This window comes from Osmerus mordax, chromosome 9 (assembly GCF_038355195.1).
Source record: "Osmerus mordax isolate fOsmMor3 chromosome 9, fOsmMor3.pri, whole genome shotgun sequence".
Lineage (NCBI taxonomy): Eukaryota > Metazoa > Chordata > Actinopteri > Osmeriformes > Osmeridae > Osmerus > Osmerus mordax.
Window position 1 is genome coordinate 3,553,764 of NC_090058.1, and position 13,273 is coordinate 3,567,036.

General features: G+C 47.3%; 1 long non-coding RNA gene across 1 annotated transcript; it reads right to left on the reverse strand.

The window, feature by feature from the left end:
• Nucleotides 1-12: 12 nt before the first annotated feature.
• On the reverse strand, nt 13-2,397 carry LOC136949369 (uncharacterized). The gene is made up of 3 exons (XR_010877419.1): nt 2,216-2,397; nt 298-356; nt 13-172 (listed from the first exon to the last, which is right to left on the reverse strand). It is a non-coding gene; the product is annotated as an uncharacterized lncRNA (long non-coding RNA).
• Between the last annotated feature and the right edge of the window lie 10,876 nt (nt 2,398-13,273).

Consider the following 13,273-nt stretch of genomic DNA (forward strand, 5'->3'; position numbering starts at 1 on the left):
TTACCTTGGCCTTTAGTTAAACTGTGAGAGAAAGCTGGTGTGATGGACTACAGCTGTCATTTCCAACCCCGGAGCTGATTCATCTCCCACAAGGCCCGTCCTCGATGGAGATAAGCTGTCCTGCGGTGAATGGGCTGTGTTAGAGGGGTGGGATGGGCTGGTCTGTGTCACGCTGCACAAGAGAGACAGCTAGTGGTGAAACCTCAGACTTCCTGTATGGGCCAATGGAATAAAGACAAGGATGGAGGTCAGATGTTTGATTGGTCGGACAGGAAGACAACAAGGGGGTTCACATACGTCATCGGTTTTCCAACGGGGGTACGCAGACTCTCTTCAGGGGGTACGCGAGGGGTCGCCTGTAATGGCGAACAAAACATTATATTTACTATAATTAATTAATGTTTAATCTCTTCTATAAACTTCAGATGCGTTGATGATGGTTTCAATTGCGATCGATGTAGAACAAGATCAGAAAAAGAGAAAGAAACATGAAGATGTAGAAGGCGTGTTGACAGACATGAAGATAGAGGGAGAGATGGACAGATAGAGTGTTTGGCGAAAGGGTTCGGAGAACGAGGAAGGGAGGGTAGAACAAAGGGACGCAGAGAGAGAGAGCGCCTGGTCCTAATAAAAGAGATACGCTCTGAAGCCTGTATTTCATCCTTCCAAATGCCACGTTTTGCATAAAGTTCAGATTGGCTGCAGGATCACCAGGGAGACGTCAGCCCTGTTCTATGGTGTTTCCTGTCTCCCGAACCACTGTGGACACCCGCTTGCTGATGCACATAAACGTAGGAACACACAACCTCTCTTCATCTCTCATCTCAATTCCCAATTGATTTCTGGCGCTTTCAGGCCTTTATCCCTCTGTCTCCCCCTCTCCTTTCTGTCTGTCTCCCCTCTCTCTCCCTATCTCCCTCAGATGTGTGTGTTCTCCCAGATGTCATTAGACTAGAGGACCAGAGGGGAGACCTCTCCTCACTCTCTCCTCCCTCCCCTCCCCTCTCCTCCCTTCCCTCTCTTTTTTCTCTTCGCTCTCTCTCCCTTTCTGCCTCTCCCATCTCCCTATCTCTCCCTTCCCTTTCTCCCTTTCTCCCTCTCCCCTGCCTCCTCTCTCCACTCCCTCCCCTGTCTCCCCGGGTCTCCCTCTCTCTCTCCCCCCTCCCTCCCTCTCTCCCTTCTCTCCCCCGTCTCTCCCCTTTCTCCCTCTCTCCCTCAGATGTGCATGTCTTCCCAGAGGTCGTTAGACCAGAGGACATCTTCATTAGAACGGGGTAATTAAGCCCACAGCGTGAGGCACCTCCAGACTTCCTGCCCCCGTAACAAGGAGAGGGGCCGGCGTGTCGCAGTGTCTGCTGCTCTCCCACGCCCTGCCATCAGCAAATCAGCCCACACTGACTGTCAGGGTGGTGCTGAGGAGGAGGATTTGTGTTGGTGAGGGGAAGCAGATGGAGGGAGAAGCACCACACACACACACACCATATTGTACCATTGGGGACCATGCAGGTAGATCAGCAATATAACCTTTCCTTATTAGTTTTTTTTTCTCTCTGTTTTATTTCTTTTTTTGCGTGGTACATATTGGATATATGTCAAGTTTCTGTTGGTGGTGTGTGCAAGGTAGGAGTGTGTGAGAGGTAATGAGGTTTCCTGGCTGCCCTGAGAACACACACTTCTTTGGGGGGGAGGGGACACACACATGCATGCACACACACACACATGTACACACCATCTAGTTTCCTGTGAAGACTATCCCAGACATTCAAAGGTCAGATGTTTTTCTGTGGTGAGTTGAACTAACTTGTGCTATTACGATGTTTCTAACTGACAGGGAGAAAATTAAAATTATTTTCATATGAATTTCATTACCTGTCATATCTCTCTTTTCTTTTGACCTGAAAATAACTTCTGAATATAATGGCTTGTTTATTCACGGATATACTGCATTTTATATTAGATGAAATGACTGTCTTATTTGGTGCCTGGTTTAGATGAGTCTGATTTATTATTAAAAGTGTGTGCGTTTGCATGTGTGTGTGCGCGCACGTGTTCTTTCCTACCATTTCTCATTCCTCTTTATGCTAAATGTAGAATTATCTTTTTTATAACGTTAATTATTTTAAACTTTAATTGGAACTGTTAGTCACGAACACACACACTCCAGTAATGTACAGATGTGTCAACATGTAAAAGTGAATTAAGATTATTGACTCACTGAGTACCAACCAACGGTGGTCCAGATACTTGGCTGTCCAGCAGTACTGCCCTGCTACCACAGGGGGCACTGGTGGGCTGCTGTGGTTTTGACTTCGAAAAAGAATCCATTTGTTTTATGTACTTGTGCTTTTTCTCTCTGTCTTTCTCTCTCTGTCTTTCTCTCTCTCTCTCTCTCTCTCTCTCTCTCTCTCTCACCTCTCTCGCTCTTCCTCTCAATGTATATTTATCTGTGTCTCTTTCTGTCAATCTTATTTTCTTGCTTTTGCACACACTAGTCTAAGTGTTCAGTCAGCCACCCCCAGCCCCCACTTACTACCCACACTGATACACACACAAATAACTGAAAGCCAGGATGCAATGGTACTTTCCATAGGGGCTGAAAAACACCACATCAATGAATGCTTTTTTAAAGTCACTTTTACATGCTAGAAGCATCAGATTAAAATCTGGAGCATCTCAAAATCCATAGACAGTGCTGGGAGAAGTATTGGGTACTGCTTCTTCTCCCCTCCTCTCCTCTCCTCTCTTCTCTTTATCCTCCTCTAATATGCATTTTTCATTTCCCAACGTTTGCCTGGTGGGGAACGCCAAGCAAACACACACACACACATACACACACAAACACACACACACACTCACCATGCCTTCATACGCTTGGTTTGGAACAGGATATGTTACAGTGTTTAAGCCCTGGCATGAACACAAACACACACACACATACAGACTCACACACACACAGACTGACACACACACTCACAAAAACGTGCGCACACAGAGGGGGCCTATGCCACAGCTGGGGTTGTGAATAATGCAGTGGAGGGTGGAATGATTCAGAACGCAAGCAGACAGACGAGCTCATTCACCGTGATGGTTGTTAGCGGGGGGGGGACAGGGGGGGGACAGGGGGGGGACAGGGGGGGGCAGGGGGGACGGGGGACAGGGGGGGTGGGGGCGACAACGACACAAACTCCCTCTCAGTGTCACTTTATTTACCCCTCTCTCTCCCAAAACACCAACATATTTACATAATGCTAATATAATTACGCATACACTCACACACTGAAAGACTCTCATAGTTATGCTAGCTGGGGGACAGATGAAACCCTCATCCTCTCCTCCTCCATCCTTCCTCAGGTCCTAAACAGAGAGCTAGGTGGGTGAGACCTGTTTCCTCCGTCGAGTCCCACAGCCGCTGTGGATCTGCAGTGATAGGCAGGCAGGAAGTGTCGCGTGTGGACACAGGAAGTGTCGCGTGCGGACACAGGAAGTGTCGCGTGTGGACACAGGAAGTGGGTCTGAGAGACGGAGACCCAGATTGGCGGATGGTGCGTGGGGATGTTTTCTACTATGCTTATGTGCACGACAGACGGTGAAATTGCGTCCACACAGTCTGATGAGAGATCAGCTTTGTCCCAGGTAGAGACCTCCATTAGACATTCAACACAAGCACTCCCCCTATTCCCTTCATAATGTGACACATTGTATGATATTATGACTGCGTAATCCCCTGTTGTTTAAATGATTTAAAGGAAGATGTCATGAGAAGTCTTATATCATCCATGCCTCCGGGTCATGTAAATATTTTCATGGGCGTCATGCACACTCACTCACAGAGGCTTGAATCTGCTGTGTATGCGCAGGTCTCTTTCCCTTTGTTCTCTCTCTCTATTTGACTATTTCTCTCTCTCTATCTCCCTCTTTCACTCTCTTTCTGTCTCTCTCTCTCTGACTCTGTCATAGTTCTTAATGTCCCTCTCACACTATTTCACTCTCTCTTTGTCTCTCTCTGTTTTTCTCTCCCTCTGTCTATTTCTTTGATTACGTCCCTCTCTCTTTCTTACAATCCCTCTCTCTTCCTCTCTCTCTCTCTCTCTCTCTCTCTCTCTCTCTCTTTCTCTCTTCCTCTCTCTCTCTCTCTCTCTCTCTCTCTCTCTCTCTCTCTCTCTCTCTCTCTCTCTTTCTCTCTTTCTCTCTTTCTCTCTTTCTCTCTCTCTCTGTCTATTCCTCTCTTCTTCTCTTTTTCTCTTCCTCTCTCTCTCTCTCTCTCTCTCTCTCCCCCTCTCTCTCTCTCTCTCTTATTGAGGCAGGGATTTACTTGACATTACTGTAATTATGCAAGCGCTGACACACAAACAGACAGGCTGCTTTGTCTCCCACACACTATTTGTTCTCCCAAAGAGATCATTAATCATGTGCAGTATGTATACCATGTTCTGTGATGATGAGGCACGGCGTGCCTTCCCCCGAGGTCTGTCCTCGCGTCTCCGTCATGGAAACAACATGGCTATGAAGCCAATGCTCGGGAGAACGGTTGGCAAGGCAACCCCACAACCAGGAATGTCTTCAAACCACCTTCTCTTCCCAGGGGAAGCTTCAAACACACCCTTAGCGTGAGGGGTGAGAACCTTCTCCAAGGAGCTGTGTGAACAAAAGGTAAAGTGTGGATGCTTGCAGGTTGAGAGGGGTTCAGCCATGGGCTCACACGTAAAGCCCACGTCACAAGGGTAGCTTTGATCGACAGACTGCATCTCACACACACACAGACACACACACACACACACACAATTTCCGACACCACAATGGATGCACACTAAAGGATGTTGCCATTAAACGCTTGAGAGAAAGGGTCTGATAATGGAGGCGGTGGGAACAACTCAGACGGGCTAAAGCTATGTAAATCTCCCAGCAGATTGTAGCAGCTCAGATTACAAAGCCCCATGCTGGTAACAATGCACCCATATGCACCCATATGCACACACACACACACACACACACACACACACACACATACATTACGGGAGAGTGATAAAGAAAGGGTGGAGGAAAGGGTAAGAGAGAGGGAAAGAAAAGAGAATTACAGAGAGAAAGCGAGAGAAAGAGAGAGAAGAAATTGAGGGGATAAGTGCTTATTTACTAATGCTAGAAGTCTGCAGGGAGGAAAACCAACCACTTCTTGTAAGAGAAATGTGTATTTTTTGCTCATTTTTCAGTTGATTTCATCTGTGGCCTGCTCTGTTGTGTGCAGACTGAGCCCCACAGCTTGTGTAAGCAGCAGAGGCGTCTCTCTCCAGACTCTCTCCCAGATGAGGAAACTCAAAGGCAGTGTTCGGCCCCCATCATGCCCCTTGAAGGAAGCAAAGACCAGATGAGCTGTTTGACTGAATTAGACTGACAGTCAGTGAAACAGTCGTGCACGCAAACAGATTTCTGCCGCTTTGTCTTTCTCAACGCGAGACGGAAAGTACCGGTGCGTTCACTCCAAAGAACAGTAGATGAACGAAAATCTATGAACACCCTATCCCCCTACAGATTGTCGAACAGAGACCAAATTAGGATCAAGAATGCATAGTGTGACCTAGAAAACTGATCTTTCAGAACGAAAGTTGTTTGTTTCTAGAACGAGTCATATTGTCACATCCTGAATGAACTGTCTCCCTGCCCTGCACCCTCGCACCTTCGCCCCCACAACCACCACAGGTACTATATGTCGACCCAATCTCTATCTGGCTGTTGCCATGGCGCAGAGACAGTCATTGTTTCTTGATGGATGGCGGAGGCAACATGAAAGTACTTCTCGGGGCGTGTGCTGGTGAATCTGACATGGGGATTAGAAGCTGTGATCTGATAGAGCCACAAGCCTGTTCTTATCAATACCCTCCATCACAACCATACAGTTCTAACAGCAGATTAGAGACGAGAGAGGAGATACCGTCCTCTCACACACTCTCTCTTTACGGCTCAGCGCACGTGCGAGTAAACAAATTGGATCGTGCAGACGGTCTGCTTTAGTCGACAACACCCACGCGCACACAGTCACACACACAAACACACAGTCACGCGCACACAGTCACACACACAAACACACAGTCACACACACACAGTCAAACACACACAAACACACAGTCACACACACACAGTCACACACACACACAGTCACACACACATGCACACACACACACACACAGTCACACACACACACAGTCACACACACACACAGTCACACACACATGTACACACACACACACACACACACACGCACACAGTCACACACACATTAGTCTCTAACATCTGTCTCTTCTTTGCTGGATGGGCTCTAATTGGCCAATAGAAGCTAAGCTCCTGATGTCCCGCCCACACAACTGCAGAGCAGCAAACAGAAATAAATTCAGACTCTTTCTCACTGGACAAGCTAATTAGATGCCCTTTTGTCATGTTGTGAATGTTGAATAATTACAGAAAAGTACACACATACTAAGCATTTTAGTTTACAAAACACATTTTGATATCAGGTACACTTCTCAAATCCTGAATGGTTACTATGAAGCATTGTTATTTTGTGGTCAAGGAAAGAACATCAGTATAGCGTTAGAGAAGAAGTAGGATGGCACTAGCTTACAACCAAACTAAATTGAGTTTGGGGGGTCTTAGGTTGCATCAATGTTGGTGAGTGTGTTAGTGTGTGTGTGTGTGTGTGGGTCTTAGGTTGCATCAGTGTTGGTGAGTGTGTTAGTGTGTGTGTGTGTGTGTGGGTCTTAGGTTGCATCAGTGTTGGTGAGTGTGTTAGTGTGTGTGTGTGTGTGTGGGTCTTAGGTTGCATCAGTGTTGGTGAGTGTGTTAGTGTGTGTGTGTGTGTGTGGGTCTTAGGTTGCATCAGTGTTGGTGAGTGTGTTAGTGTGTGTGTGTGTGTGTGGGTCTTAGGTTGCATCAGTGTTGGTGAGTGTGTTAGTGTGTGTGTGTGTGTGTGGGTCTTAGGTTGCATCAGTGTTGGTGAGTGTGTTAGTGTGTGTGTGTGTGTGTGTGTGGGTCTTAGGTTGCATCAGTGTTGGTGAGTGTGTTAGTGTGTGTGTGTGTGTGTGGGTCTTAGGTTGCATCAGTGTTGGTGAGTGTGTTAGTGTGTGTGTGTGTGTGTGGGTCTTAGGTTGCATCAGTGTTGGTGAGTGTGTTAGTGTGTGTGTGTGTGTGTGGGTCTTAGGTTGCATCAGTGTTGGTGAGTGTGTTAGTGTGTGTGTGTGTGTGTGGGTCTTAGGTTGCATCAGTGTTGGTGAGTGTGTTAGTGTGTGTGTGTGTGTGTGGGTCTTAGGTTGCATCAGTGTTGGTGAGTGTGTTAGTGTGTGTGTGTGTGTGTGGGTCTTAGGTTGCATCAGTGTTGGTGAGTGTGTTAGTGTGTGTGTGTGTGTGTGGGTCTTAGGTTGCATCAGTGTTGGTGAGTGTGTTAGTGTGTGTGTGTGTGTGTGTGTGTGGGTCTTAGGTTGCATCAGTGTTGGTGAGTGTGTTAGTGTGTGTGTGTGTGTGTGGGTCTTAGGTTGCATCAGTGTTGGTGAGTGTGTTAGTGTGTGTGTGTGTGTGTGGGTCTTAGGTTGCATCAGTGTTGGTGAGTGTGTTAGTGTGTGTGTGTGTGTGTGGGTCTTAGGTTGCATCAGTGTTGGTGAGTGTGTTAGTGTGTGTGTGTGTGTGTGGGTCTTAGGTTGCATCAGTGTTGGTGAGTGTGTTAGTGTGTGTGTGTGTGTGTGGGTCTTAGGTTGCATCAGTGTTGGTGAGTGTGTTAGTGTGTGTGTGTGTGTGTGGGTCTTAGGTTGCATCAGTGTTGGTGAGTGTGTTAGTGTGTGTGTGTGTGTGTGTGTGTCTTAGGTTGCATCAGTGTTGGTGAGTGTGTTAGTGTGTGTGTGTGTGTGTGTGGGTCTTAGGTTGCATCAGTGTTGGTGAGTGTGTTAGTGTGTGTGTGTGTGTGTGTGTGTGGGTCTTAGGTTGCATCAGTGTTGGTGAGTGTGTTAGTGTGTGTGTGTGTGTGTGGGTCTTAGGTTGCATCAGTGTTGGTGAGTGTGTTAGTGTGTTAGTGTGTGTGTGTGTGTGTGGGTCTTAGGTTGCATCAGTGTTGGTGAGTGTGTTAGTGTGTGTGTGTGTGTGTGGGTCTTAGGTTGCATCAGTGTTGGTGAGTGTGTTAGTGTGTGTGTGTGTGTGTGGGTCTTAGGTTGCATCAGTGTTGGTGAGTGTGTTAGTGTGTGTGTGTGTGTGTGGGTCTTAGGTTGCATCAGTGTTGGTGAGTGTGTTAGTGTGTGTGTGTGTGTGTGTGTGGGTCTTAGGTTGCATCAGTGTTGGTGAGTGTGTTAGTGTGTGTGTGTGTGTGTGGGTCTTAGGTTGCATCAGTGTTGGTGAGTGTGTGTGTGTGTGTGTGTGTGTGGGTCTTAGGTTGCATCAGTGTTGGTGAGTGTGTTAGTGTGTGTGTGTGTGTGTGGGTCTTAGGTTGCATCAGTGTTGGTGAGTGTGTTAGTGTGTGTGTGTGTGTGTGGGTCTTAGGTTGCATCAGTGTTGGTGAGTGTGTTAGTGTGTGTGTGTGTGTGTGGGTCTTAGGTTGCATCAGTGTTGGTGAGTGTGTTAGTGTGTGTGTGTGTGTGTGGGTCTTAGGTTGCATCAGTGTTGGTGAGTGTGTTAGTGTGTGTGTGTGTGTGTGGGTCTTAGGTTGCATCAGTGTTGGTGAGTGTGTTAGTGTGTGTGTGTGTGTGTGGGTCTTAGGTTGCATCAGTGTTGGTGAGTGTGTTAGTGTGTGTGTGTGTGTGTGGGTCTTAGGTTGCATCAGTGTTGGTGAGTGTGTTAGTGTGTGTGTGTGTGTGGGGGTCTTAGGTTGCATCAATGTTGGTGAGTGTGTTAGTGTGTGTGTGTGTGTGTGGGTCTTAGGTTGCATCAGTGTTGGTGAGTGTGTTAGTGTGTGTGTGTGTGTGTGTGGGTCTTAGGTTGCATCAGTGTTGGTGAGTGTGTTAGTGTGTGTGTGTGTGTGTGGGTCTTAGGTTGCATCAGTGTTGGTGAGTGTGTTAGTGTGTGTGTGTGTGTGTGGGTCTTAGGTTGCATCAGTGTTGGTGAGTGTGTTAGTGTGTGTGTGTGTGTGTGGGTCTTAGGTTGCATCAGTGTTGGTGAGTGTGTTAGTGTGTGTGTGTGTGTGTGGGTCTTAGGTTGCATCAGTGTTGGTGAGTGTGTTAGTGTGTGTGTGTGTGTGTGGGTCTTAGGTTGCATCAGTGTTGGTGAGTGTGTTAGTGTGTGTGTGTGTGTGTGGGTCTTAGGTTGCATCAGTGTTGGTGAGTGTGTTAGTGTGTGTGTGTGTGTGTGGGTCTTAGGTTGCATCAGTGTTGGTGAGTGTGTTAGTGTGTGTGTGTGTGTGTGGGTCTTAGGTTGCATCAGTGTTGGTGAGTGTGTTAGTGTGTGTGTGTGTGTGTGTGTGTGTGTGTGTGTGTGTGTGTGTGTGTGTGGGTGTGGGTGTGTGTGGGTCTTAGGTTGCATCAGTGTTGGTGAGTGTGTTAGTGTGTGTGTGTGTGTGTGGGTCTTAGGTTGCATCAGTGTTGGTGAGTGTGTTAGTGTGTGTGTGTGTGTGTGTGTGTGTGTGTGTGTGGGGGTGTGTGTGTGTGTGTGTGTGTGTGTGGGGGGGTGTGTGTGTGTGTGTGTGTGTGTGTGTGGGGGTGTGTGTGTGTGTGTGTGTGTGTGTGTGTGTGTGTGTGTGTGTGTGTGTGTGTGGGTCTTAGGTTGCATCAGTGTTGGTGAGTGTGTTAAGGCATGTCTGGGTTGTAGCTGCATCGCTGTGTGTGTTTGTATTTATGCAGAGCCAGGCTCCCTGCTTAATTGAGTGAGGTTTTTATTGCAAGTTAATGACTAAACAAGCTGGTAATCAGATAGTGAATGCTGCTCCTCAGAGAACGCACTCCCTCTGGAGCATGGGACAGCACGTGTGACATGTGACCGCACGTGACGGGTGAAAGAGAGGAGGGAGGGAGTGACAGAGTGGGAGATGGATCGGGAGGAGGAAGGAGAGAGAGAGTGATTATATGTGACATGGGTCAAGGTTGGCAGAGAGGAAGAGAAGAGAAAGAGAGAGAGAAAGAGAGAGAGAGGGTAGGATTTGCGTAGCGTATTGTTTAGGAGACCAGGACCATCCATCAAGGTATAGGTGACTTTCACACTCTCTCTCCAGCTCTCCAACTCTGCTAGTTTTGAGGGAGTTAGGAGTGTGTGTGTGTTGGTGTGTGTGTGTGCACACGTGAGTTTGTTCCTTGCATGTGGTGTGTGAGTGTTGGTCACGGTTGACAGAGGCAAACTAATATTTCTCAGATGCGCCAAGTAGATTTCAATCTCCTTCAATTTTGTTCAAGTCCTTCTTGTTTATTTTGGTCACAGTTGGTGGTGGTGAGGGTGGGGGGTGGAGACAGGCTGGTAACCAAGTGAAAAGATTCATTTGATATAATTTACCCACCGCTGCTGCAGTCACACAAACGGAATTGAACTCCTTCACTTAGAACGTCTCCTCGCCCCCAAAATGTTCCGTTCCTCCGTTCCTCCGTTCCTCCGTTCCTCTTTCTCCGTTCCTCCGTTCCTCTGACTTTTTCTCGACACCCCTTCTCTCCCTTCTCTCAGTCCATTGATGTCTTCATTTGTCAGGTGGCTGAGCGGTCAGGGAATCGGGCTGGTAATCAGAAAGTTGTTAGTTCGATTCCCGGCTGTGCCAAAATGATGTTGTGTCCTTGGGCAAGGCACTTCACCCTACATGCCTTGGGGGAATGTCCCTGTACTTCCTGTAAGTCGCTCTGGATAAGAGCATCTGCTAAATGACTAAATGTAAATATAATGTAAATTTGTCTCATCGCTGTCTTCCTCTCAATCCACTTGGCCCCTCAGAGTCTCCCCTGGTCTCCCCTGATCTCACCCTACTTACAATAATAAAGAACAACACTCAGAAGATTATCCAAATTCACGTGGAGTACAGGCAATAATTGCACAATAACCTCTTGATCTGCAGTCAATGGCTCTAACCACTGATATATACCCACCTTCACTCTGGATTCTTCTCTTGGAGAACCACAAACTTGCGAAAAGCCCTACCGACATCAACATACAGTTTGTCATCTGAGGCTGTGTTGTAAACCTTGTTTTGTTGCTTGGCAGAATGCTCCATTGAGCTGTTAGATAAGACCATTCCTTGTTGTTCTAAATGGGAGACATTTTCTCTCATTTGCTTCGCAGCTTTGACCTGCAGTCTTTCATCGTGTCATGTATTTGTTTACCTGGAAAACGAGTGTCACTGTAACAAGGCAGTGCACGCACACATGCACATACGCATACATGAACATGCATGCGCACACACACATTTTGCACAACCACACACAGACACACACAAATAAGAGAATGATGAAACAGTAAAAGACTGGTGGTGTTTCTTTTCTTGTGGAGAACATGATCCTTCAGGCAGCTCCTAATGACTGTTGATAGAGCCCAAATATTAAAGACTTTCTAGTTGGGAAGACACACACACACACACACGCCTCGATCAAAGGGTGTTGGTTATTTCGGAGTGTGTACATGTCTGGTCTAGTTCACTGCAGGCGATCTCTTCCTCTGAGCTCTCATGTAAAGTCTGGGGAGCGAATGGCCGTGTGGCCTCCCACGAGTACCTCAGGGCCTGAACTGACAACATCAACCCTGTTCCACTCTATCTCTGCACCCCCTCCGGCTTCCAGCGTCAACAGCAACATCAGTCTTCAAAGAGCATCCCCCAATCAGCATATTGGAGCTATCAGGTTCCCCACAGCACAGAATCTCAACGGTGCAGTGTCATCACCCTATCGGTTGGCCCTAATTAGAGCACAATTCCCTCACGGAGGGAAACTCAAATAAACCGGTGGGGGTGGACCACTGGGCCGGGCGCCCAGGGGAAACCAGACCAGGCCATGCCATGCTGTGCCAGGCCAGGTCAGGAGAGCTAGCCCACCAGAAACCCCTCAGGGTGAGGGCGTGTGGTCCGTCCCAGTGAAACACAGCACCATCTGTCGGTCTGTCTGTGTGCAGCGAGGAGAATCAGACGAGAGAACCATATGGAACACTCCGAGAGCCACCAAAAAGGAGAGAAACGGCTAGTTAAACATTTAGTCATTTAGCAGACGCTCTTATCCAGAGTGACTTACAGTAAGTACAGGGACATTCCCCCCAAGCAAGTAGTGTGAAGTGCCTTGCCCAAGGACACAACGTCATTTTGCATGGCCGGGAATCAAACCAACAACCTTCTGATAAATAGCCCGACTCTTTAACCGCTCAGCCATCTGACCCCTAAACCTGCGGGATGCTTTTCACCGATTCACTACAAATAGATGTCCATCTGCTGATGCAAGCTCTATCATGTTAACCCTCATGACCTGTGTGAATGTTTGTTGGTGTCTCAATGGTGCATGTGTGAGTGTGACTGTGTGATGAGAGAGAAGAGTTGTGTGTGTGTGTGTGTGTGGAGAACCATAAAAGCACTTTAACCAGATTCTAGACAGTTGATGGTCATGACAGCTTTTGTCCTGGTTCAGCAGGATATAGGATGCATAGTGAAGGATGCAGCACCCCACCTCTGCAGGCCGGTCTCATGTTTCTAGTGTGGAAGACTTTCTGACAATTCTAAATTATATCCAGAGAGAGAGAGGTTGACAGGGTGTGAAATGTGTGGATGCACACACACACACACACACACACACACACACACACACACACACACACACACACACACACACACACACACACACACACACACACACACACACACACACAGTCCCTCATTTTGGTCTTTTCTTTTCTCTTCTCTTGTGAGAGTAGTTCAATACCAAAAGGATTCAGCTCAGATGAAGATTGAGATGTCAAATACTTCACTAGTACGATTCCTTTGGATTTAATGGCAGCAATGTTTTTCTTCTAACATGTTATTGATGTACATGCTCTTTGTAAAGGAAGCACAAAAGGAATAGTCATGAATGCTTGCTCTGTTGTATCTCTGTCAAAGGCAACGAGTTATATGCAATTCAGACTACAGGTAGCTAGCTAACATCAGCTGTATGGGTAAGTGTGACAGAAGATCAGAGTCTCACACACACACGTTCAAAACATATTCACACAGTCTGTGTCACACATACACATGTTCAAAACAGTCTATGTTGTTGCCTTGACTTTCTTGATGCGGCCCTCTACACTCTGTTGTTGAGCTCTCTCTTCTGCCAGTGACATGTGCTGTACCTGGACAGAAAACACACAACAAATCTCCTCACAA